This window comes from Ambystoma mexicanum, chromosome 3q (assembly GCF_040938575.1).
Source record: "Ambystoma mexicanum isolate Mex_15411 chromosome 3q, UKY_AmexF1_1, whole genome shotgun sequence".
Lineage (NCBI taxonomy): Eukaryota > Metazoa > Chordata > Amphibia > Caudata > Ambystomatidae > Ambystoma > Ambystoma mexicanum.
In genome coordinates this window covers 1029223319-1029246460 of record NC_090926.1, presented here as the reverse complement: position 1 = coordinate 1029246460, position 23142 = coordinate 1029223319, and positions in this window count along the sequence as shown.

Sequence of the window (23142 nt, the reverse complement as noted above, 5' to 3'; positions counted from 1 at the left end):
AATCACATACTTTTTCCTTCTGAAAGGGGTCCTCTCTGCACGGGTTGCCTATGGTAAATAGTGGACCTAGACATGCCATTCACTGTCCTTCATCTAGAGGGGCGGGAGCTAGCTTCAAGGTGACGCATTGCATATCAAAGAGGTGTTCATTTTCCTGCCCATTGTTTAAGTTCTGTGACCAGGCCTATTCACAGGCCTGCTTCAATTAACTCTCATCGGCCCTTCTACTCTGGATGTTTTAATGTACACATGACTGTCAGATTCCAGCTGAACATGACAGGGGTGGAAGGTGCCGGTAGGCTGTGTCTTCCCGGAGTACACGTGACTATGCATTTCATGTGGTGAGCAGGGAAAATGTGTGCAGATGGCCTCACACATTTTCAGAGGGGGATCTCCCATCATTCATTTTCATTTGCCTAAAAATAAAAAAGGACAGCCAAGCGCACACTCCCCGCGCGGATGGTCAAAATCTTCATAGGCTAATAGGGTGCCAGCGGGAGGCTGGAGTGCAACACTGGCCACTATGGATGACCATGGGGTCGCGGGGGGGGGGGCCTAAGGAATCTGCACCAGCAATTTCAGCATTCCAGGAATACAGACTGTATTCACAGAAGCAAGCCCAGGTTCAAAGCTGCTGCCATCGCCTCTTCCCCACGTTGTTCATTTTTTGGGCTGTTCCATACTCCTCTTCCTTGCTCCTTCCCACTGCCTATCATCTCCCGCACTCTTCCGTGCATATTCCCAATGGTGCACTCTGCAGTCCCCGTCTTCATTGGCCCGCCCTCTTGCTCATGCTAGCACATAGACGCCGTGCAATTGAAATGACCAGGTCCGCTCAGAGCCCCAGCTTCCATTTGCATGGCGGATATGTTTTTTTCCGCATAAACAGAATCTACAGGGTGCGCTTGCCACAGCTCACGTTTTCCCACAGTTACCTCAATTTAGCACCATGCGCATTTGCCCCATGGTCCTAATACCCATAATGGCCGTTATAATAGGCTTAAACAGAGCACATTACCCTCTCCCTCACTCTCTCTGTACTCTTTTTTTTCCCACGGAAATTACTACACAATGAAGTTTCCAGGGTCAGGGTGAAACACCAGAATATGCCCCGATACCGCAAACACTGCATCTCAACCCTGCTCCAACATTATATAATCATTGCACTGTAAATACAAGCTGGTTTTATTGCCTTGGAATTAAAGTTGACACAAAAAAAGAACGCAACACAATTGGAAAAATGAATTCACTTTCATTATTTCATCTATATCTTCATTGTCTAATGTGAACTCGTCTCGTTATTGCAGCCGCAGAAAACAATTGCTGTTACATAATCCATGTTATCAAGCCACTAGCCTTTTTTTTAGCCTGAAGAGACCATAAACATGCTTTTTTGGTGTTAATTTATAGTCACTAAATGCCGCATGGCTAAGTATTCTTGTATAGTCCACTGCTGCCATTTTAACGGCCTGTCAGCGACAGCAATTATAACTAAGATTCTCAAGGTGCCCCACACATTTGGAGAACAAACATGTTTTGTTGTATGGTGAATGCGTTCCTGAAAGGACATTTTTTCACAAACCGTAATTGTTGACTTTGCCAGTGCTACACTATAGTGGAGGAAACCACGAGTGAGCTTTTCTCTAGCATGCACTGTGATCTGAATCATTCCTGTGACCCACAATGTTGTCAAATGTCATGTTATGTTAAAGGTACTTTTATAGCACACCGTCACCAAATAAGGTAGTAATATTATAATTTTTATTTTTAAACCCTGCTTACCGGAGAGGTTTCTAAGCACCACCGAGGATTCAAACCTGTGTTGCTCATTGTCGTTTTGTTTCCAAGTCGAGCACGTTGCCACTGAGCTTTAGGACCGCAGTGTGTTCTAAGCCTCACAGCAAGTGATTTGCTTCAGGTTCAGGCTTAGATTTAGACATCTAGTCAACGGCCTGCATAGTCCTTGGGCTGCAATTATGCAGTCCTTATGTGGCTAGTCTCGGACACATGGAGCGGGCAAGGAATTGAGGGGAGCTTTGATCCTATAATGGGGGAAACACGTGTAGCTTTCTGCCCATCGAAGGTCATGGGAAGGAAGGTAAGAGGATGGAGGCAGAGGAAGGGGTGAGCAGGCTGTCACCCCTGCTCTGTCCTTCGTGACGTTGGCCTTCGGGTTTCAGGGGACACCTCTGGGCACCCAGAATGGCTATCCTCATTGATACTCCTACCCTCAAACCTACAGAACTTTCCAACTGCAGAGAGATCATCAGAAACATCCTGTGTTCCTATGAAATGTACTGTTATCTCACACATGATGCTGCCCGCAAGGGTGGCAGATGTGGTACATTCAGTATACTCTATATATTGCTAATACTATGCACCTGATGCTGTTCCTGTTCAGAGGAGACTTGCCTAGCACTTCAGTGCTTGGCTCCCCCTGTGGGTGGTGCCAGACTGATATGTAAAGGGATATTTCTCCTTTGTGGAGGCTGCAGTGAGCTAACACGTGGTTGTGGACCCTCCTGAGAGGAAGAAATTCCATAGAACAGGCTATTTGAGCCATATTCATCCTCAGTAAGGGGCTCCCACACTCTTGCTTAATTTGTAAAACTTGGGCTGTCACCCCGTAACCCAGGGTAAGCCAGACATGGACCCCTTACTCACTGTGTCTTAGAGAGGCTCATCTTCACCTCACTGAGATGGCCCAACAAGGTCGAAACATGTGTCTGTGGTTGCAGATGGTACTCTTGTTCAGAGGAGACTTGCCTAGCATTTTGGTGCTGGACTGCCCTTGTGTGTGGGGACCAGAATGATATGCAAATGGTTTTTTCTTCTCTGTGGAAGGTGCAGTGAGCTAAAACTTGGTTGTAGAACCTCCTGAATGGAAGAAATTCCATAGAACAGGTTATTTGAAATATGTTCATCCTCAGTAGAGGGGCTTCTAGTTGGCGGTTAAAGGAACATACAAGGATGTTAAACAGGGCATAGTGTCATGAGAAAGCCCTGCTTAAAGCACCAAAGGTGCTCTGGGGACACAAGTCGTACAACCACAAACGTGCCTTCTTGCCTTTTTGCAACCATCTATCGCTCCAGTGCAAGAGCGTGGAGAAAGGGCAGGTGAGACAGCGGGCGAATTAGTGGCCACAGGGGCAGCGGAAATGTTCGAAGCACAGCAAGACCACATTCAAGGGGGCCTTCTTCCATGCCCTCCCTTCTACCTGTGAGCTTACTGGCAGCCATGCAAGCCCAACATGCCTATTAGCATACCTCATAAGAGCTCCCTTTACAGCCATCAGCAACTGGCCTGCAACATTTGGCAGTCCTGCGTCTTCTTCCTGAACCCCATCGGCCCCAATTTGGATTTGTCATTGTCTAGACCAGATGTGTTTGGACCCTTGAACCTGGAGTCCCTCTTGGAAATGTTTCATCAATCTAGAGTTAGCCAGACTTGTCTCTTGGCGACTCTACCTCTGGAAATCTTGTCTATACATTCAAATTGTCAGCTTTGCTCCCATTTAAACAAGTGATAGAAGTGAGCGAGATCTGTCGGGAGCAGAGTTCCACTACTTTAATTCTTTTCTGGTAACAGTTCCACTACTTTTTACAATCATAGTCAACATTCTGTAAATCTAATTTCTGAAGTTAAAGCATACCATCCTATAGCAGTTGCAGGAAAACTGAAATATGATGTTAAAATTATAAAGCCTAAATGACATACCCTGGATGGATTCTAGCAGACTTCATCTTAGCCAGGGGAGGATGGGGGAGGTCCTGGTAATACTAAGAAGGCATCTCCCCTCACACTCATCTCTCCCTGATTGGTGGACAACTTGTCAATTTGTTTTCTCAGGTAAGATGCTAAGACAAAATAATTTGTAAAGGTCCATTGTACTCGCATGGGATACATTTTTAAAATCAGGTGGCTAAAGACAATTTGTCTATACATGCCCCTAGGCAAGTCTACGGTTCTATTAAGGGCCTCAGTGACTAGTCTGGAAATGGGCAACTCATATGGAACTGAGTATTCCTAATATTGCTGCCCTGGCATGTCTGCAATTTTGGTGCTTTCTTTCTGATGATAAATGTAGTTAGTCTGGAGAATCTGAATATATATAATGCCATGAAGAAATGGAAAACTCTGAGGCCATGAAGAAATATAAATGGTACAATGAAGGGTGTAACATTTTAAAAGAATGGGATCTACGATAAGTTAATGCCTTAAAACTCTATGAGTATAAAAAAATATCAAAAGGACTTCATGGAAAAAGTACTCGTGCAAGATTGGGAGGCAGATAGGAGAAGGTGGGTAACGTACCCTCACTTGCTATATACAATACGGTGCGGCAGTCTCTGAGGGCAGGATTGGGAGGCGGATATGGGAAAGGTGGGTAACGTACCCTCACTTGCGATATACAACACTGTGTGGCAGACTCTGAGGGCAAGATTGGGAGGTGGATAGGGGAAAGGTGGGTAAAGTACCCTCAGTAGCGATATGCAATACTATGCAGCAGACTCTGAGGGCAAGAAAGGGAGATGGATAGGGGAAAGGTGGGTAACATACCCTCACTTGCGATATGCAATACTATGAGGCAGACTCTGAGGGCAGGATTGGGAGGCGGATAGGGGAAAGGTGGGTAACATACCCTCACTTGCGATATGCAATACTATGCAGCAGACTCTGAGGGCAAGATTGGGAGGCGGATAGGGGAAAGGTGGGTAACATACCCTCACTTGCAATATACAAAACTATGCAGCAGACTCTGAGGACAAGATTGGGAGGCGGATAGGGGAAAGGTGGGTAACGTACCCTCACTTGCGATATCCAATACTATGCAGCAGACTCTGAGGGTAAGATTGGGAGGCGGATAGGGGAAAGGTGGGTAACGTACCCTCACTTGCCATATCCAATACTATGCAGCAGACTCTGAGGGCAAGATTGGGAGGCGGATAGGGGAAAGGTGGGTAACGTACCCTCACTTGCGATATGCAATACTATGCAGCAGACTCATAGGGCAAGATTGGGAGGCGGATAGGGGAAAGGTGGGTAACATACCCTCACTTGCGATATGCAATACTATGCAGCAGACTCTGAGGGCAAGATTGGGAGGCGGATAGGGGAAAAGTGGGTAACATACCCTCACTTGCGATATGCAATACTATGCAGCAGACTCTGAGGGCAAGAAAGGGAGGTGGATAGGGGAAAGGTGGGTAACATACCCTCACTTGCGATATGCAATACTATGAGGCAGACTCTGAGGGCAGGATTGGGAGGCGGATAGGGGAAAGGTGGGTAACATACCCTCACTTGCGATATGCAATACTATGCAGCAGACTCTGTGGGCAAGATTGGGAGGCGGATAGGGGAAAGGTGGGTAACATACCCTCACTTGCAATATACAATACTATGCAGCAGACTCTGAGGGCAAGATTGGGAGGCGGATAGGGGAAAGGTGGGTAACATACCCTCACTTGCAATATACAAAACTATGCAGCAGACTCTGAGGGCAAGATTGGGAGGTGGATAGGGGAAAGGTGGGTAACGTACCCTCACTTGCGATATCCAATACTATGCAGCAGACTCTGAGGGCAAGATTGGGAGGCGGATAGGGGAAAGGAGGGTAACGTACCCTCACTTGCGATATGCAATACTATGCAGCAGACTCTGAGGGCAAGATTGGGAGGCGGATGGGGGAAAGGTGGGTAACATACCCTCACTTGCGATATGCAATACTATGCAGCAGACTCTGAGGGCAAGATTTGGAGGCGGATAGGGGAAAGGTGGGTAAAGTACCCTCAGTAGCGATATGCAATACTATGCAGCAGACTCTGAGGGCAAGAAAGGGAGGTGGATAGGGGAAAGGTGGGTAGCATACCCTCACTTGCGATATGCAATACTATGAGGCAGACTCTGAGGGCAGGATTGGGAGGCGGATAGGGGAAAGGTGGGTAACATACCCTCACTTGCAATATACAAAACTATGCAGCAGACTCTGAGGACAAGATTGGGAGGCGGATAGGGGAAAGGTGGGTAACGTACCCTCACTTGCGATATCCAATACTATGCAGCAGACTCTGAGGGTAAGATTGGGAGGCGGATAGGGGAAAGGTGGGTAACGTACCCTCACTTGCCATATCCAATACTATGCAGCAGACTCTGAGGGCAAGATTGGGAGGCGGATAGGGGAAAGGTGGGTAACGTACCCTCACTTGCGATATGCAATACTATGCAGCAGACTCATAGGGCAAGATTGGGAGGCGGATAGGGGAAAGGTGGGTAACATACCCTCACTTGCGATATGCAATACTATGCAGCAGACTCTGAGGGCAAGATTGGGAGGCGGATAGGGGAAAAGTGGGTAACATACCCTCACTTGCGATATGCAATACTATGCAGCAGACTCTGAGGGCAAGAAAGGGAGGTGGATAGGGGAAAGGTGGGTAACATACCCTCACTTGCGATATGCAATACTATGAGGCAGACTCTGAGGGCAGGATTGGGAGGCGGATAGGGGAAAGGTGGGTAACATACCCTCACTTGCGATATGCAATACTATGCAGCAGACTCTGTGGGCAAGATTGGGAGGCGGATAGGGGAAAGGTGGGTAACATACCCTCACTTGCAATATACAATACTATGCAGCAGACTCTGAGGGCAAGATTGGGAGGCGGATAGGGGAAAGGTGGGTAACATACCCTCACTTGCAATATACAAAACTATGCAGCAGACTCTGAGGGCAAGATTGGGAGGTGGATAGGGGAAAGGTGGGTAACGTACCCTCACTTGCGATATCCAATACTATGCAGCAGACTCTGAGGGCAAGATTGGGAGGCGGATAGGGGAAAGGAGGGTAACGTACCCTCACTTGCGATATGCAATACTATGCAGCAGACTCTGAGGGCAAGATTGGGAGGCGGATGGGGGAAAGGTGGGTAACATACCCTCACTTGCGATATGCAATACTATGCAGCAGACTCTGAGGGCAAGATTTGGAGGCGGATAGGGGAAAGGTGGGTAAAGTACCCTCAGTAGCGATATGCAATACTATGCAGCAGACTCTGAGGGCAAGAAAGGGAGGTGGATAGGGGAAAGGTGGGTAGCATACCCTCACTTGCGATATGCAATACTATGAGGCAGACTCTGAGGGCAGGATTGGGAGGCGGATAGGGGAAAGGTGGGTAACATACCCTCACTTGCAATATACAAAACTATGCAGCAGACTCTGAGGGCAAGATTGGGAGGCGGATAGGGGAAAGGTGGGTAACGTACCCTCACTTGCGATATCCAATACTATGCAGCAGACTCTGAGGGCAAGATTGGGAGGCGGATAGGGGAAAGGTGGGTAACGTACCCTCACTTGCCATATCCAATACTATGCAGCAGACTCTGAGGGCAAGATTGGGAGGCGGATAGGGGAAAGGTGGGTAACATACCCTCACTTGCGATATGCAATACTATGCAGCAGACTCTGAGGGCAAGATTGGGAGGCGGATAGGGGAAAGGTGGGTAAAGTACCCTCAGTAGCGATATGCAATACTATGCAGCAGACTCTGAGGACAAGAAAGGGAGGTGGATAGGGGAAAGGTGGGTAACATACCCTCACTTGCGATATGCAATACTATGCAGCAGACTCTGTGGGCAAGATTGGGAGGCGGATAGGGGAAAGGTGGGTAACATACCCTCACTTGCAATATACAATACTATGCAGCAGACTCTGAGGGCAAGATTGGGAGGCGGATAGGGGAAAGGTGGGTAACGTACCCTCACTTGCGATATCCAATACTATGCAGCAGACTCCGAGGGCAAGATTGGGAGGCGGATAGGGGAAAGGTGGGTAACGTACCCTCACTTGCCATATCCAATACTATGCAGCAGACTCTGAGGGCAAGATTGGGAGGCAGATTGGGGAAAGGTGGGTAACGTACCCTCACTTGCGATATGCAATACTATGCAGCAGACTCTGAGGGCAAGATTTGGAGGCGGATAGGGGAAAGGTGGGTAACATACCCTCACTTGCGATATGCAATACTATGCAGCAGACTCCGAGGGCAAAATTGGGAGGCGGATAGGGGAAAGGTGGGTAAAGTACCCTCAGTAGCGATATGCAATACTATGCAGCAGACTCTGAGGGCAAGAAAGGGAGGTGGTTAGGGGAAAGGTGGGTAACATACCCTCACTTGCGATGTGCAATACTATGAGGCAGACTCTGAGGGCAGGATTGGGAGGCGGATAGGGGAAAGGTGGGTAACATACCCTCACTTGCGATATGCAATACTATGCAGCAGACTCTGAGGGCAAGATTGTGAGGTGGATAGGGGAAAGGTGGGTAACATACCCTCACTTGCAATATACAATACTATGCAGCAGACTCTGAGGGCAAGATTGGGAGGCGGATAGGGGAAAGGTGGGTAACATACCCTCACTTGCAATATACAATACTATGCAGCAGACTCTGAGGGCAAGATTGGGAGGCGGATAGGGGAAAGGTGGGTAACGTACCCTCACTTGCGATATCCAATACTATGCCGCAGACTCTGAGGGCAAGATTGGGAGGCGGATAGGGGAAAGGTGGGTAACGTACCCTCACTTGCCATATCCAATACTATGCAGCAGACTCTGAGGGCAAGATTGGGAGGCGGATAGGGGAAAGGTGGGTAACGTACCCTCACTTGCGATATGCAATACTATGCAGCAGACTCTGAGGGCAAGATTGGGAGGCGGATAGGGGAAAGGTGGGTAACATACCCTCACTTGCGATATGCAATACTATGCAGCACACTCTGAGGGCAAGATTGGGAGGCGGATAGGGGTAAGGTGGGTAACGTACCCTCACTTGCGATATTCAATACTATGCAGCAGACTCTGAGGGCCGAAGGTGAAATGTGGGAATAAACTCACATGAATGCAGGAGATGAATTCTGATGACCTGACTCAACATGCTCTCCCTCTAAATGCCTGTAGACGATGGGCAGGGGGAGCCGTGCCTCCATGGTGCCTTTGCCAAATGGAAGTGTATGAAGATTTGGGTCACTTCCTATTCATTTGCATACGATATATCAGTTTTAGAAGGAAGTGGTTAAAGCCCTATTTTTTTAATATAATATTCAATTTTCTACGGAAGCACTGTTTTTAATAATGAATTGTAAAAATACACATGTCTTCTTTAGTTGGTTTCAGTGTGTAAGAGAAAACCAGTTTTGTGGGTCTGAAGTAACTTGAATGATGTCCTTTCTTAGGGTAATATGAATGGACGACAGCTTGGAATGCAAACCTTTGTGCGCTTTTTAATTCTATGATGTTGCTTTAATTATTATTTGCTAGTGTGATCTCTTTAGAAAAGTTTTGTTGATGTTATCTGTACATTAATAAGTGTGCATTTGTTGGTAATGGAGAAATCCGATTTAATAAAGATTGCTTCTACTACTCGTAGCTTGGATTATTGCAATACACTCCTGGGGGAAACTTCAATGAAACTTATTAGCAGCCTCCAGGTGGCTCAAAACGATCTGCTTTCTGGACGTAGGGAAAGTGATCATGGTCACGCTGTTCACAAGGACTGGGCGTGGCTTCCAGGAGAGTAAAGCATTCAGCTGAAAAACCTTTGCATCCTTTTCAAATGGCTTAAATAGGGCTGCTCCTGCCTACCTTCAGGATAGCATCACACGTAAATCCCAGGATGGAACGTTGCGTCTCTGGATGATCACAGTCTATTAATCCCTAAACTCTGCCAGGCCAAAGGGGATAAGTCGTTCCTTCTTGCGATACAGGATTTGGAGTAAATTACCAAATTCCGTTAATGACAATGCAGGCTTTTTCAACTTCCATGCCCCTGTTAAAGCAGCATCTGTTGGGGTAAATATTAGATATGCCTTCAAGTGCTGACTGTGAAAAGATAATACTACAAGGGCATCACCCGTTCCATCAGCTTGGCTGCCTATCCACCCCAGCTGCAACACCTTGTCACATGTTGCGCCCTGCTCCCGCCTACCCCACCCATCCCATGCTGCGGCCCCAGTTCCACTACTTTTTTCAGTACACTTCTGCCACTGATGTCACCACTGGAACTGCAGGAATTGGGGTTGTGTGCTGTGCTTCTCCTTGAGACTGTGCAGGACACCCTCTCCTGGTCCTGTATGTCACCCCCCACCCCATCCATCTCCCGGTCCTGTGTGCCAATCCCTGGCCCTCCACTGCTCTCCTTGTGTGTCATGCCACAGCCTTCTTCCTGGGCCTAGGCGCTGGTCCATTTCTTGGGCATGTGTCCTATCACCCTCCTGGGTCTGTGTGCCAAACTACTCCGAGATGTTGGCCATTCCAACCTGCTTTTTACCCGTAGCTGTTCCTCAACATGAATGGCTCTTCCCTTTGGTTGGTGCTGCACACTTAAATGCTGCTCCATTCCATGTGGTCCCATTCCTGAAACGTCTCTTCCATTCCTAAATGTTGCTCTGTTTCGAGGTGTTGCTGTTCGAGGGGTTTTGTAGTCTGAAAATTGTACCAATGCAGCTCCAATCTGAAGTGGTGTTCCTTTCTGAAATATGCAATTTATTAAAAAAATCCGTGTTTTTCTTTTCCATTCTGAAACAAGTTCTTCTCAGTTCCACACTCTTGGGCTCTTGCTATTGTATCCGCCAAACCTTTGACCACATTGGACTGCAATGTCTCCCCTTAACTGTACTGTTCTTCTTTCCTAATGTCTGTGCACGGATGCCCAGTGGCCGAACGCGTCTAGTACATTCGATGAAACTCGGCCAAGTAACAGCTGCTCTCCAGTGGGTTGCCTGTCATGTGACTGACTGTACGTTTGCCTGGTATTTGACAGTATCTACCTCAGCTCAGTTGGTTCTGTAGTTGCTCACCTCACCTGCCAAGATGCTGAGTTTGCCCCAGCCCCACTGCCTTGCCAGGTACACACCTGCTATCTGAGTGAACTACCCCAGCTCTACTGCAGAGCTCTACAACCTATGGCTCACCAGATATTGTGGTCTACCATTCCTATGATCCCTCACAATTAACTATGCCAGCTAAGACTAATGGGAGTTGTAGTCCAAAACATCTGGAGAGCCAATGTGTATAGCCCACACTCTTCAAGCTCTTCATGGGCACTTCTGCTATTGCTCTCTCTCTGCTCCAGCCTCACTAAACTTCAAGAGACTTTGCTGCCATTTAATAGATTCTTCCAATTGCAACAATGAATACAATATCCAACCACGATGAGGTGACATGATTCATATGTAGTTTTATTTTTGAATCAGAGATTTTTGTAATTTTTCCCTAGCCATACTGGCTCTCCATGGTTTACTTGCCTTCTGGCTGACTGCCGAAGCCTACCACTGGCTTTACAAGGGTTCGGCTGCTATGTGAATTGTTATGCACTATCGCACTAGTGTTCCCAAATGAGAATCAATTGGGATTTAGGGCCTGCAGGATAGCTCAGGGGTAATGCATTCATCTTGGCATCAAGACAACACAAAGCCAGTTCAAATCCCAGTCTGCGCTTGGAGGCTGGTCTCTGCTATTAAGCGCCTTATAGAAGATTAATTAATTAATTTTAATCAAATGGCAAAAAAATCGCCTTTTGACAAAACTTATTGTAAGATAAACATATCTGATCAGCAAGTGATTATATTGGTGCATTTAAGACTCCTTGATTGATCGCTGAAGCACACATCCAGTGTGTCTTGAAAGAAGATATGTTACATGGCATTTGTACAGCACCTATTGCCATTGACATGGCCTCGAAGCGCTGTGGGGCTGTTCACCCTTCGGAAAACCCAAGTCAGAGGTTTGAAAAGTCATGACGGAGTTCTAAAATGCGTGTGTGCGTTTTTAGGCAGCACAAGGGTAGACAGGGGGCGGCCAGGGGCCCAACAGCAGTCCATATTGATCAGGTGAGAGGATGGGCGCCGTGAACATATTCTATTGGGGTGGCCCTCAGGCCTCCCGCGGGTGCTGTGTGTTTTGGGTGAGTGTCGTCGAACAGTGTTTGCTGCAGGTGTATGGAGATGTGTTGGTGGCGCCCCAGGTGGAATACAGCTATACTCCTGGCTCCATCCCACGGTAGTTTGGGAACGATCCCGAATACGTCATTAATATGACCCCTATATGTCATTTGTGTTTCCAAAATTCATGTCTTAAAATAGGTTTAGTTTCAACTTGACACAAAAAACACACTTTGTAAACGGGTTCCCATAGATTTAAATGCAACCTGCAGAAAGAAACTGGTTTTGCAAGTGAAGATAACTGAAATACTGAGTTTAAATGGAATGCGCGTAGGAAATTGTTGATTAGCATCTGTTCTTGCACAAGTAGGGGTACTGCCGTGGACAACACTGCATGAGGAGTAATCATAGTTTGATTTTTTTTACCAGTGAATAATGTGTTATCAGTCTGTATATTAGCATTTCGCTTCCAGTGTATTCAGACATTGCTGCCAGTGTTCTGGTGGTGATTGACTCCAGATGTTCTTCGTCATTTCAGAGCAGATCCAGATAAGTGGACAATGATGTACTTGCAGAAGGCATTTTGTGCCACAGCGATGGAGTGGCCGTTGGTGCCGAGCGTCATTAAAAACTTTAGAAAGTGTTTAAAATATTGGCGTCAATAAATGAGTTTCTATCAAACATGTTATTTTCTTTCACAGAGTAATATAAAATTTTGAATAATGATGTGATATTAAAAGGTCGGTTTGAGATCATGCTTGAAATCTTTTGTTTTATTGTCTATTTGAAGTAGGCATTCTCGGTGGCCATCAGCTGTATTCATCAGTACCAGAGCATCACCCTTTTCAGCTGCTTTAAATGTCAAGTGTTCATTGCTTATTTCATCTGAAAAGATATTTGAATTTCTTTTATATTAAATTGAAATCGTTTTTTTTAGGCTTGAAATAAATAGAATCTGCACCAGCGCAACGCTGCAACTCGGAATGCCTGCTCCAGATTCAACACTGAATGACTTAGAAGAACCTATGCCTGGAGATCATATATTTTAAGAACCCGCTGGCCTTCCCTTTGCCTGGTCTCCATCCCTTGGTACCCCTCACATGCCTGTTGTCTCAGCCACAAACCTTGGTGTCATCTTTGACCACGACAGCAAATTTTGCCGCTCACTAAGACATCCCACTTCCTCAACATGACGCAAAAAGCTCAGGTCACCACTGCAAGGGCCCTCCCACGCCTTGACTACTGTAATCGTCTCATTTCTGGGCTAACACATAACCTTACACAGCAACTACCATCCGGGAAAAAGCAGCAAACACTCAGTCTGGGCCTCAAACCTGGGGATCACATTAGCCCTGCTTTTCAATCACTGCATTGGCTCTATGTCACAGCATGCATCGACTTTAACATGCTCCGCCTATGGGGTGAAAGATACACTGGGCCCGATTCATGGAATAATCTGCACTGAAAATAGGGTACTTTTGCACAAAATTGTGCATAAGTCCCCGTTTGTCGATTCGTTGAAAACAATGCGCGGTACTTGCGAGGAATCCGCACCGGTCCACCACGTCACTGCACCTCGACGAACGCCTTGTGCGAGACTCCAAGAGGAGGGTGGGCTGGGCCTGCGCAGCCACCTAAAAAGGGGGTGGAACACACAGAATGAGGAAGAACAAGCAAAAATGTGGGCATTACGATGGACGTTCCCCAGTCAAACAATTGCACCGCCCATACGCCTGCAAAACAAACATATTAATGGAATTGAACAGGTAACGCCGCTCTGTGAAAAAGCACATGCAAATCCCAAAACACTTACGCCATGCGTGCGATAGCAGGCGTAAACATCAAAGTGCACACTAACAAATGCATAAAAAGCACGCCCACACAACAAACGCACAGATACAGCCACGATGAATGCACCATTTGTTGCAGCAATTATCAAGGGACACCGCAGGAGGAGGATGGCCAGGGCCTGGATCTTCCACCCACAGACCAGTGTTTTTGGGATGCCTGATGACCAGGTCTATGGCAGGTATAGGTCCCACCCTATATCATCCTAGACCTGGTCAGGCAGTGGGAAGATGACCTCACATCACCCACCATGTGCTCCCAAGCACTGAGCTCCTTGCAAAAGGTGCTTACTACTCTGCATTTTTTGGGCACTGGGTCATTCCTGCGGACCACCACCATAATAGGTGGCATCTCCCAGGCCATGCAGTCTCACTGCTTACACCAGGTGTTGGCAATCATAACTGCACGTCCTGTCTGCCGGCATATACCCAGAATACCGGCAGAAAGGCAAGCAGTGGTCCATGATTTTTATGGGGTAGCACACTTTCCAAATGGCACTCCATCAATGTTCAGGTTGTGTGTGACGCAAAGGGCATCATTACTGAAGTGTATGCCAACTATCCTGTTAGCACACATGATAGTTACATCTTCAGGATGTCCCCACTACACTGGGCCCTGGAAGCTGGGAAGCATGGCAACACATGGCTCATTGGTGAGTATGAATGGCCAAGCACATACATGCATGTTGCTCACAGACCAAAATACACTGTCAACAAATGACAATGACTACCATTCTCACATCTACAAGGGACAGTGCCTACCCTCTGAGCACATATATGATGATGCCCATACGCAACCCCAACACATTTGCAGAGGTAAGGTACAACACTGCCCATATTGCGACTCGGGCATAGTAGAGCGCACATTCGGAGTGCTCAAGTCACGTTTCTGCTCCCTTGACCACTTTGGTGGTGTGTTGCTATATGCACCACCAGTAGTCTGCAGGATCATTGTGGCAGCATGTGTCCTGCACAATGTTGCAACACAGTGTGGCATCCCGGTGAACATGGTGGTGGCACATCATCCACACCAACAGGCACACTGCTTGCGTATGGATGGGCAAAGGGCACATGGAGAGGCTGCACGTACCCAGCTTGTGCCATTTGTTTTCACCTAACACCCTTCCCTTGTGGAGTGCACACAATCCTGAAAAATCCCAGGTGCCATTCAATGATGACAATGGGCCAATCCACTGTGCCCACAAAACCGCTCGGAAAAAGTGCCCTTGGAAATGCAAATTTGTGCGCATCCTTTAGAACTAAAAAGACATTGGGCCTCATTACAAGTGCCCGGTCCAGGAACTACGGTACTGGTAAGCTTGCCGGTACCGTAGTTCTCTAATCGGCAAACTACGAGTTGTGCTCGTGGGTGCCTTTCTGCCCGGAACTGGCGGGCAGAAGGCACCTGCGAGCCCAGCATCTCGGATGCACCGGCACTGTTATAAACGGTGCCGGTGCATCTGGGAATGGGGATTAATGGATTCTGGCCCCTGGCAATGGGGACATATAAGGTCTGTCAAGGTCGGAATGGCCCTGTATGTCCCCATTGCCAGGGACGGGAAAAAATGCAACTCCGGCGGCAGCCGTGCCTGTGTGACAGGCACGGCTACCGCCAGGGTTGCAATGAGGCCCATTTCATTTTGTGTTTCCAAGAGAAACACATTGAAGAGGGAGGACACCAACACCATCATGCCAACCATTCAATGAAATCACCCCTTTGGCACCAAAACTATCCCATATGACTAACTAACATACTCGTTAAATGTGTAAGCTGCGATAAATCCCCAAAAATGTCAAACATCATGCCTGAGCTGCAAGCCATACATGGCCTCCAAAAGTAACATGTCTACAAAATACAAGAAGCACAATGGCCTATTGCTGCACACATCTCCTAGAATGTGCATGATGCGCACAAACATGTCCCTATTGTGGGGTGTTGAAAAGCAGTGCAGTAACGAGGCACAGGTGACAGAATCTGGCAACATGAACACAATAAACCCCATCCCAAAATAACAAATGACAAAGAAGTAATTGCCAATTGTGATAAAGAGGGCAACACACCAGAATGGCCACATCCAGACATGCAGCAACTAATGTGGCCATTCCATAAGTATCAAGATAAATGCACATCTTACCTGTCCCTGGGCATGCAGTCGACAGTCAAAATTCATCCAAGGAAATCGCCATCATTCCCTGACAGAAGGATCTGCAGACAATGAACAAAATGAAACAGAGTGCAGCCAACACATCCATGCACTAAAAAACTCAAGACTTACGTGCTTCCCTCAGTGACATACAACACATGCAAACAACATGGCAATCATCATGCGTCCCAGCACACCAGCACACATGCAACAACATCTGCACATTGCATGCAATTCAAACACACAAAACACACACACTAAGAAACAACAACCCCCAGACTGCCTGACCCCCGGAATGAGATGCAGCAAATGTGCATGTCACATATCCCCATTCCCAAGCTGATGGGACATACACAACACACGTATCAGTCAACATGCTGCATGAGAATGAGAAGACATCAGATATGCAGATAATTGAGCCCCCCAACAAGCAGGGACACCCCTAGAATACAGGCAATGACATGACAAGACATGCCACCACCAGCATAGTATTGGAACCGTGCAATTAACACAGTCATGAGAGCCCATAATGCAAAGCACAAGAAGGCCAGTACACTAATAACCACCTCCTGCACTCCAGGCAGGACCATGCTGAGGCAGAATTGCACAGAGGCCAATGTCAGACTGGAAGGTTGGCCACAGAGGCAAATGCCATGGAAGACATAAGCAGATATGCTCAAGCAATGTGATACCGCAAGCAAGGATAAATGCATGCAAAAGGTAGTATGCAATGGAGAAGTGCAAGGTTAATGCCCACTTCATTTTCACAGCATACAATTGCTCCAATGATATGATATGCTAGGTTATTTAGAACTCGCTTAATACACAGAGGTTTCTAAGCGTGGACCTGGGGATCGAACCTGTGTTGCTCCATGTCGTCTTGCTTCCAAGGCGAGCATGTTGCCCCTGAGATATCCTCCCGAGAAAAGTGAATACAATTCAATGCATCTGTACCATGCAGCCAGCTGCGGTCAACTTGAAGCTGCAAACACCATGGTGCAGCTGGCATTGGACATGCATGTAAAAACACCAAAACCCCAAAACATAGTGTGCCAGTTCACAATATAGCATCCAAATAAAGTGCATTAATGGTTCCATGGTTGTGGATCGTAACTGGGGCTGAACACCATAATTGGGGAACCCTGACCAGGAGAGGCCAAATGTGCCCACAAACATTGCAAGGGATGTGATGTGTCACTGAGTACACATATGCAAAGTGCAGTGAGATACACACCAGCACAACCATCAACATCTGTCAGAGGCCACAATCAGCTGGCCATGCCACCCATTCCCAACCGCCCAAGAAAGACCCAGGCAGTTGGAACTCCCACAATTAGGAATCTGACACCTGTGGCCCCACCAATCAATAGAAACAACACCTTGCCCAGACATATGGCCAGAACCACACCATGTGACACATGCCCCCATGAAGTAGTACCGGGGCCCCACAAGACAAGTCAATCCCAAGTGATCACACACAGTGCAAAACTCCCAGCCAAACACCACACAAGTATCTGCAAATTCCCTTCACTTACCTGCACAGGGTACCCACCTTCCTTGCATATGATGCAACCCACCGGGAGACACATACCCTAAATGCAATGACATGCATAGTAACAACAGAAAGAACATGCACAAACATGACACCACATGAATGGAGCATGAACATACGTTGAGAACACCCACTGCAGAAGGTCCACAGGGCAAGAGGGAGACAGGACATTGATTGTGATCTGCCCATGAGTGCAGCATAGCACAACAGAGAGAGTGACAGTGAGAGGGAAGGCCAAGTTGAAAACACATCAAGGAGTACACAGCCTGTATTGGAGTTGGCCAATGACATGCACTACCCCACAGTAGGTGCCGTCATAGTTGAGTTGATCGAGGGAGGAAGATAGTGACATGAGTACCACTTAAAAAACATTCTGGCCTGGTAGCATGCAAAGCACATATATAGGAAACTTCCACATGCAGCAAGCACAGGGAACAATGACACATGCTGAACATGCAGACAGTGTTCATGCTTACCCGCTGATTTAGCCAGCATGGTGTGAATCCCGCATCACCTTCACCAGGAACTGTGCCTCTGAATGAGTGACAGGAGGGCCAGTGCCTGGCAGAGGGCACGGGGAGCATGGAAGTTAAAGGGTGCAGGGTGTCTCCCCCAGGACAGCAGTCACCACCTCATTACGGAGTACTGAAACAACATGGAACAAGACATTACAACCGGCATAGTTAAGTACCATTCGCACACATGTGTGATGATACACTGATCCCATAGTTACCTGCACATGACATCCAGAGCACCACCATGCAAATATGCAAGTTGACCTCACTCTGCATGTCCACCACTGCAAACGTCATGGGCTTGAGAAGCAACTGCACAAATCATGTACCTAAACTCTGGAACTCTCTTCCTACTGACCTCAGAGCTGATACATCTCTACTCTCCTTCCGAAAAAAGCTTAAAACTGCCCTATTCAACTAAACACGATTGCATGTACTCCTAATGCTTTTGCACTCATGCAAAAAATGTATCCACTTGAACTGTATGTAACTAAGTAAGCAACTCTGTAACCAGCGCCACGATGCCTTCGGTCTGATGTGCGCTTAACAAATGCGAATAAATAAATAAATAAATAAATAAATAAAAAAGAAAACACCAAAAATAAACCTTGAAAGGGCAACTCAAAAATAGCATGGCAACATCCGGGCCTGGGGTCTACAATAGAGGCAAAAAAAAAGAAATGTCTATCATGAACATGGGAGTGTGGGGGGGTCCACCCAGGAGGGGAAGGGGCATGGTGCATGTCAACGTCCACATGGGTGGACGTCCCCAAACATTTTTTTAAACAAAATCCCCTAAATGGGCTCACGGGCCGCACGGCTATGGTGGACAGCGATGCATGCCTGTGCTGGCACCCCCATCCTGTCTTGAATCTGCAGGTGGAAGTGGTGCTGGAGGCTCACCATGCGGTGACCTGTCCTGGTCCTCAGTGGCATCCTATATAACAACAAACAGGGTTAAGTTGTTGCTGGTCACTCTGATGAGCGCTCATTTCGAGCGGTTCCACTGAACAAAGCAGACGCCTCCACCGGAGACGCTGATCAGAGTGACCAGCCAGCCTGTGACAGACCTCCTTCAGCACACGCACTGTACAAAGAGGAGGAGCTTGTCTCTGTTTCAGAGACTCTGAAACCTTCGGATTAACCCCCCTATGGCATGACGGTCCTGATGAAGATGGCCTTTATAATGAGTGCCATTGAAAGCGGTCGACCCCACAGGTCATGAGGGCTCTCATGACCTTCATCTAATATCTCCACTTAAAGGATATAAGATATTGTGAGATAACAACCGTTCCTGCACTCACCCAGATGGAAAGAGTGTGCAATTTTTAGAAGAGCTTCCCCTCACCACTTGGCCCCTTGGCCTTTTTTAGTCTGTGCATTTCCAATTGTTGGACCTCAAGTATTTCTGACTCTCTGTGACCCACGGGAATAATTAAAATATCCACACAGGAAACGGAATATGAACAGTTGACCTAATCCAGGTCGTATCTCCACCACACAGCTACAGAATATAATCCTCAGTTCTGGACAGCTATGTACCAACCCAAATGGGTTTGCCACTCCCTTGTCACCCCTTGCACTTGAGTTCAAGGACCTGTAACCCCCAGTTCTTTGCTTTAGAAACTCTGATGAATTAAACATATTTTCCTCAGTGGCAGCCACCATACATGACACTGATGAATGCACCAGCAGACTGAGAGCTTGGAGGTCTCTATGCACAACCTCAATGGTTGCAGAGTTCCTCCGAGATTGTCTACCTCAATGCTAATACCTCTTGGCGGAACATTCTTCTGGTGGTTGCATGTTTCTCATGGATTGCAGTCCTGTGGGCCAACAACTCATGCCTCAGGGCATCCCTGTGTCCCTGACCCACTGAAAGCAGGGATGCCTGCAGACTGCAGATCTGCCTGGCGGCCCCTGATGTTGGCCTCCATGTGCAGCCTGTGTTTGTGACAAGTGGACCGCATGACCTGCAACTGTTGCTTCCTTGTGTTACTGGGTGAATCATGGAAGTGGCCACCCTATTCATGCCCTCAGCTAAACTCTCAAAGACAGCACCCTGTTGGTGAGCAGAATGCAACATCTGCTGCTCCCACTCTGTCTGCCCAGCATGCACATGTCCCCCATGTGTGAGGGGCCCATGCCTGCCTGACGCAAGGGAGCATGGCCCTTGCTGTGATGCCTCTGTCCTTGGCTGCAGGACTGCAACACTCCCTTGGATATCTTTCCCAGGACCAGAAACCAATACATGGGAAGGTGGCCTTGCAGCCATAACCACTGTGCCACTACTGACTGGCCTTGTGAAGGCACCTGCCCCTGCAGAGTCACGGCCCTAACTGCTCCACCCATTGGTGCACTCACCTCCGCCAGCATTGAGGACTGCTCATCCAGTTCAGCATCAGAGGCAGTTGAGTCCAAAGAGTCAGAAGTGTCTGAAGCACGGCTCAGGATGGTCTATAGCACAAGTGGGTTCTCACGGCCTGCCACGCCACATCCTCCACTGGTGGTCTGAAGCACCACAGACTATTCTTCATCCTCCTCCTCCCCCTCTGCATGTGGTGCATCCTCACCTGCACATGGACAGGAAAAGACATGTGGAGTCATGTGCAACGTGTTTACAGTAAACATGTGTATCACAATGCTGTCATGCAACAAAATGCAGGGCATGTCGCTATAAGAAATACAGAATCTACACACTATGGACAACAACCTATCTGAGCATGGCATATGCAGACTTACAACAAAATACCCTCTCAGGGCCATGCTGCCAGTGCACACATTGCCAACCAACAGGGTCGTTAAGAAGAACATTATGGCCCATGGTACTGTAAACTGTTTACTAATACCAGTGAAATGGGCATGGACATGTGCCTCTGTGACGTGCAATTACATCACATGGCAACATGCAGATACACATATCCACATCCAAGTCTGCATCCATCACATTGCACACCAGTGTTGTCTTGGTACAGGGACTGAACACAATAGGAACCTGCCTTAAGTCTGGGAAAAAGGACATAGTCCCATGTGATGTATGGCTGTAAGAGTACCACCTAGGCAAGGTCTGTGAAGTGGAGAGAGTAGGTCAATAGAGTTGTAGATAGGAACAAGGTACAGGGACCCACAAGAGGGAGAGGGCATGGACTCATGGAGTGTGGTCTGAGTGTGGGAGGGTAACAAGGAGCAGGCCTCACAATGATTTGCCTCAGGAGTCATTGCCATTGGAGTAGCAGGAATGTGCACAGTCTGGACATGCACACTCACTCACTCATGACATGCCATAAGGTGTGTTGGGTGTTATCTTGGATGCTCTATGTAGCATGGCAGCACATACGTACATGTGTGAAAAGAAATTCAATACCCTGCATGGCATGAAGTGTAACTACGATTTCGGACACATGCAATGTTTAGCATAGCAGAGTCACTCACATCAAGGATGTAGCAAAGAACTGTGCACGTTGTGGTATCATGTCGCAGATTTCTGGGGGTATGCTAGTAGGGAATGAGTACTGTGAAACGGACATGTTCAACTGATGTACACACATGGTTTGTATCCACTCTTGTGTACACTGGACTGGAGTCAGTACACCACATGACATGGTTCACCCGGGGCAGTCATTCCAATGCAGCCAGATGTGCACCACAATTATACATCTTAGTGATGCATTACTTCACATACTCAGGATGCACAATGTTGGGCACTCACCGATGTGTCTTTGTAATTTTCCAGGCCTCCCATGCCTTGCACCTGCTCCAGTAGAATGAATTGGCTCATAGCCTCTTCATGGTCGATCAGCTCCTCCTCCTCTGGTGACCCTCCCGCCAGTTGTCAGAGCAGAGGCCAGGTTGGCACCCAGCTTGGACTTGGTGTGACGGGTGAGAAAATTCCAGCGCTTCAGTACCTGCGCAGCAGTGCACTTCTCGAACCCTAAGGCATTGAGCTCACCCGTCACATGCTGCCAATGCATCATATGCTGAGAAATTAGATGTGTTCTCCCCAGATGCTGGCACATGTCACAGTGGTGAATGGTCCTATAGTCCATGAGGATCTTGAGTTCATCATCATGGAAGTTCTTCTTACTCAACGTGCCAGCGTCCTGTGCCGTGTCATGGGGTTGAGCCTGTTCCTGCTGTGCAGGCTTTGCTTTCTTGCCAAAAGGTGTTGGTGCCACCCCTGTGTGGCTGGGACAACTTTAGGATCCATATGCTGGACCACAAGTGGTCCGGGGTGTGGCATTACCCCCTGGGGCTGCGACAGCTGATTCCACAGCACATCCCTTCCCCTTTTGGGTGGGACAGCTGCTTCCACAGCACGTCCCGGATACCCTGGGGCTGGCACAGCTACTTCCACAGCACGTCCTGGAACCCTTAGGGCTAGGACAGGTGTGGATATTATGGTATGAGTAATGCACAGGCACCAACTACAAAAGAATGTGTATGCGATACCAGGATAGCTTCCTAAATAAGAAAAAGCAGTATGCGATACACAGTGGCACCCAGCAACACTAAAAATGCATGCGCAAACCCCAGAAAGCTACCAGAAAGGTAAGAATAGTGGTACACGATACACAGGGGCACCCAGAGTTGAACCAAAATGCATATGCGACTCACCGTTAGCCTTGCAAAAATCAAAAGTAGATGAGCGTATGCGCGGAGGCAAATCTCCCACTAAAATAAGAAGTTTGTACGGTCCCTGAAGTGAACGGATTGCGTGGCACACCAAAATACGTAGTACTCCGCTCTTTCATCTCCTCCCCTTCACACGCACATTCGGAGTTGCTTCTACACGTACTAATGTATCCCGGAATATGGCATGCTCAACGCCTGGGCACAGCGCGTGTCACCTAAATTACCCACTGAGAGTTTTTTCTCTGATTTCACGTGTCCACGCTTTTCTCATTTTTTTACACTCAAAGTCCCTTCACGGCTAGCATCATTGTGAGACACAGAAAGCCCATGCTTCTGCCTATGTGCCATTTTACCTACCTCCACCTGCCCTGTGCTTCCTCCAACTTTGTCATCTGATGCTGCCTGTACCGTGTGTGTGCCCGCTGCCCACCTGCACTGCTTTTGCAGTGCCTGCTTTCCAGCCATTGACTATGCTCCTGTCTCTGGCCCTGTGACCACCTCAGCTGCTTCGT